General features: G+C 41.0%; 1 protein-coding gene across 1 annotated transcript in view; it reads left to right on the forward strand.

Annotated features, from left to right (window-relative positions):
• The first annotated feature begins 502 nt into the window (after nucleotides 1–502).
• sema3b (sema domain, immunoglobulin domain (Ig), short basic domain, secreted, (semaphorin) 3B) overlaps nucleotides 503–4,548 on the forward strand; it is a 53,825-nt gene continuing 49,779 nt past the window's right edge. Inside the window, exon 1 of the mRNA XM_060881052.1 lies at nucleotides 503–1,089. The gene's annotated coding sequence lies outside the window, so the exon portion shown is untranslated. The remainder of the gene's footprint in view (nucleotides 1,090–4,548) is intronic.

Genomic DNA, 4,548 nt, shown 5'->3' on the forward strand with positions numbered 1-4,548 from the left:
GTTCCATTTTTGAGATGTCCAAAAGGCTCATATTTACACACACACACACACACACACACACACACACACACACACACACACACACACACACACACACACACACAATTAAAATGCATGGTGTCACTGTGGAACTATATACAGTAAAGGACAACTGTCAGTGTTGGCAGAATGTTGCACCAAATTACAGCCAAACAGACACAGACACACACACATACACACTCATATGGAAGTCAGAACCAAACCAGTACAGCATCACAGGCCTGCACTGAGGCAGAGAGAGAGAGAGAGAGAGAGAGAGAGAGAGAGAGAGAGAGAGAGAGAGAGAGAGAGGGAGAGAGAGATGCAGTCGTTTACTTTAGTCCAGTCTCCACCCCGAGCAGTCTGCCATCTAAGAAGGAGTGGCAAAGAGGGAGGGGTGAAAGTGTGAAAGGGAGGGAGGGAGTGAAGCATGGAGAGAGAGAGAGAGAGAGAGAGAGAGAGAGAGAGAGAGAGAGAGAGCAGGAGCACTCCGCAGTAGCAGGGACCGAGTCAGACGGCGCAGGAGCCAAAGTAGATTCAGACGTGGCGACAGAGGAGTCTAACATACATCAAGTGGTGCACAAAGAACTGTGGACTGAGAACAAAAAAACCAACAAAACAGATAGATTAAATATTACTGCACAGAAAGAAAGAAAGAAAAAAGAGGTGCAGTGTGTGGGACTGTGCTTTTCTGGGACAGGGAGAAAGAAAGGAGCAAGAAGGAACAATAAGACGTGTTTTCCAGAAGGACCCTTGGAATTCTGCGTTTTTACGCACACCATCTCTCTCTCTCTCTGTCTCTCTCTGTCACACACACACACACACACACACACACACACACACACACACACACATAGACCTGCTGCAGGATATAGCTATCTCTACTCTAGCTCTAAAAGAGTGAGGAAGAGTGTGTAAGTGAGAGAGCCTGTCGTTCCTCTGGAGTCTACGGGACCATGGCACCTGTCAGAGACGCAGTGGCGCTCGGCTGAAGACGCACACATACTCACTCACACACACACACACACACACACACACACACACACACAGCGAGAGATTAGCAGTGCAAAGGTGAGGAAGGATTTTTATTGGTTGTTCTTTAGAACTGCCGTGTGTGTGTGCATGTGTGTGTGTGCGCACAAGTTTGCATGTGTTTCTATGTGACATTCTCATCGACTAAAGAGTTGAATATTAAAAAAAAAATCATTTTCTCTCTCTCTCTCTCTCTCTCTCTCTCTCTCTCTCTCTCACTCTCTCTCTCTCATACACACACACTCCTGTAAATTTACATAGATTTACTAGAATACTTTATTACTTTACTATTATTATAGTTAGAAAAAGAAATGTAGAGCTATCTGTGATTTCTTAGAGTTTATGATGTTGATTTCTTTTTCTCTGAAACAGGTACACACTTTCCTCCTGATTATATCCTTTTTTTCTTATCATTTTCTTGGACACACACTGGTGTGTATGTGTGTGTATATTTTGTGTGAGTTTGTGCAGCAATGTCCTTTAACTCTACAACGACATAAAGCCTCTGTGCGAGAGATCGATAGGGAGAGAAGTGTGTGTTTATGTCAATGTATGGAGAGAGAGAGAGAGAGAGAGAGAGAAGTCAGTTTGGTGACTGCGCAGAAAGCAAAACTCTGTCATCATCAAGTTTTTATAAGATTTTTATTTTCATCCTGAAGCATGAAAGATTACTGATATGAGGAGCTGCATAGTGTAGCAGGAGCCGTGAGTTCTTACGCAGTTCTCCTTAAGTTACTCACCACTGTGCTGTCGAAGTCTTGATTCTGATTGGTGTACATTTCTAAAGCAACAACTCGTTTACAAAGACTTTAACAGAGCAGATACTTCACCATCTAAATGGCGTTTCTTTTTTCTATTTAAACATGATAAGGTAAAAATGATAATTGTTGATGTGGCGAAGCTTTACAGAAGGAGTCTCCAGTGTTAGTGTCAGTCTCATGACATGCTGGTTATTTTTTGCTTTATTAACTAGAAATTAAAAAAAAGACTGTTGAAGAAAGGATCGTTTTATAGCTACTGTAATGTAAGCAACAACAGGAACAAACTTTTCTCAACAGCATTAAATGTAACTGTAAGTGGCTCAAGAACAACTTAATTAACAAATGAATTGACAGTTTATTAGCATCAGTACATTAATGTAGTGTTAGAGGAATAAAAAATCAGTGTTACAGAAAAGGAATGAACGTATACGGGACACATCGTTGATTATTTTCCCCATACAGAATGCAAGGTTATGTTTTATTCCTTACACATCATACACATCATAGTAAAAATTAAGGTTTTTTCTCACGAACCCATTTTTTAAGTGCCGTTATAATAAACAGTTTATTAATAGTCCTTCTGTTCATTTTTCAGCAAAGCAAAATGTGTTAAAAAATTTATCTCTGATGACCTCACATGTGCTACAGATGTGGTTGGTAGAATGGTTTAAAAAAAAATGCCGGACTATTCCTTTAACACACACACACACACACACACACGCTCTCACATAGACGCCTTTGGCTGAAACACTACGACTTTGTCCTTTCTGTCTCTCTACTTAAATAACATGACATTCTTTTACTGCCTATAAACACAGCTGACTGTGTGTAAGCGCAATCAGTATTTTGCTGGCTGTACGGCATAAACTGGGTGAGGGTGGATGCTTGGGTTGCGTGTGCATATGTGTGTGTGTTAGGAGGCATGTTTGTGTATAATACTAAATACTAAAATAACTTAGTTAAGCTAATTGCAGAGTGGTGCATGGTGAACAAAAGCTCAGTGTGTGTGAGGAGGTAGAGAAGCAGCGAGTCTGGGTGTGTACTTCTGACTTAATTCTGCTTTCCGTAATCAAAGAGCACTGTCTCTTTTACTTGACATTTGTGTTAATTATTGTTTGGAGTGCTTCATAATGATCGCTAATTGATTTAAAGGCGGTCTGCTGCCTTACTTGTGAAGATGGTTCATTTAGGATGCCACGATAGCTGCAGAAGTTCTTATAATGTGTGTGTGTGTGCGTTGGAGCTAAGCATAACCCCTTTACTTTTTCCTTTTTAGCTTCACAGGGGGGCCATTGCAAGGGTCATTACTTTGTACTTCTTCAATCAGTGCAGTCAGGCAGCTGGACCTGGTGTGTAGGTGTTTGTGTCTGTGTATGTGTGTGTTAGGGTTTTGCTATGAGTGTTTTCTACATTGAGTTTTAGTTCAAAGTTAGAAACGTTCACTCTGAGCTTTTGGAACAGAGTTTGCTAGTACAGCTGCAAAGCACATGATGGACACGCATGCACACACACATACACACACACACACGGTTCTGGATTGTCATTCAGTGGCTCTGTCTGATTTTCCACGCACACTTACACACAGTGACCTCCAACGTGCTACCACATACTGTTCTCTTCTCTTCTCTTCTCTTCTCTTCTCTTCTCTTCTCTTCTCTTCTCTTCTCTTCTCTTCTCTTCTTATTGAATTATTGATTGGATTAAGAAATAGAAGTTGATTGAGCGTTTGTGTGTTTGAATGGTAGTGTAAAGTATGAACCAGTGTATGAATGGTATAGAGCGAGAGAGAGAGAGAGAGAGAGAGAGAGAGAGAGAGAGAGAGAGAGAGAAAGAAAGATAGAAAGAAAGAAAGGGAGTGGGTGAAAAGGGAAAGAGGGAGGGAATGGATGGCTTTTAGTCAGGAGCCTCAGCCGGTATGGGTCGTTAATTGAGCTGATCCCGAAGGGGGGTATCAGACCCCAGATTAATTTGGCTCCCCTTTATCGCACACACACACACACACACACACACACACACACACACACACACATACACAGTCCATATCAATCTCCCAGACCTCAGGAGCACTTAGTGCTGTCTGATATCCAGCTGTTACAGAAAAAAACAGCACTGATGGCAAATCTGTATGTGTGTGTGTGTGTGTGTGTGTGTGTGTGTGTGTGTGTGTGTGTGTTTAAATATTTAATTTCCTACAAGTGTTTCCCATTCTCCTTCGGCACTTGATTGTTCTTATAATTTATAATGAATTAAAGTCCCTGATAAAGCTTTTCTTTTCTTCACAAGTGTGTCATTGAAGAACTGCAGATGAATTATTCAGAACTTTATTTTGTCTTTGTTTATTCCACAATACTATACTATTTTTTTAGGGAGTATCCATTGATCCGATTCCTTGTCCTCTTTAAAAGAGTGGTCTGGGGTTCACTTCACCTGAAACACAGCATGGTTCACATAAATTCAAATAACATTCCAGGTTCACAATTCGTCACGTTGCTTCCTGTCTCTCCTATTGTGATGCCAGAGAGGATGTCATGGTTATTGATACTGTTAGAAAACCAGACTTTCAGAGGAATAATACATTGTAATTAGCTCACTTTTGTGCTGTATGTGTGTTTGTGTGCTTGCACTGAAAGCATCGTGAAAACTGCATGTGACATGCAGGTCTTTTTTTACAAGATAGGCTCCTAGCTCATAGATGTTTCTGCATGATGCAATTCCTGCAGCGCTGTTCAAATAAAAA

This window comes from Tachysurus vachellii, chromosome 11 (assembly GCF_030014155.1).
Source record: "Tachysurus vachellii isolate PV-2020 chromosome 11, HZAU_Pvac_v1, whole genome shotgun sequence".
NCBI lineage: Eukaryota > Metazoa > Chordata > Actinopteri > Siluriformes > Bagridae > Tachysurus > Tachysurus vachellii.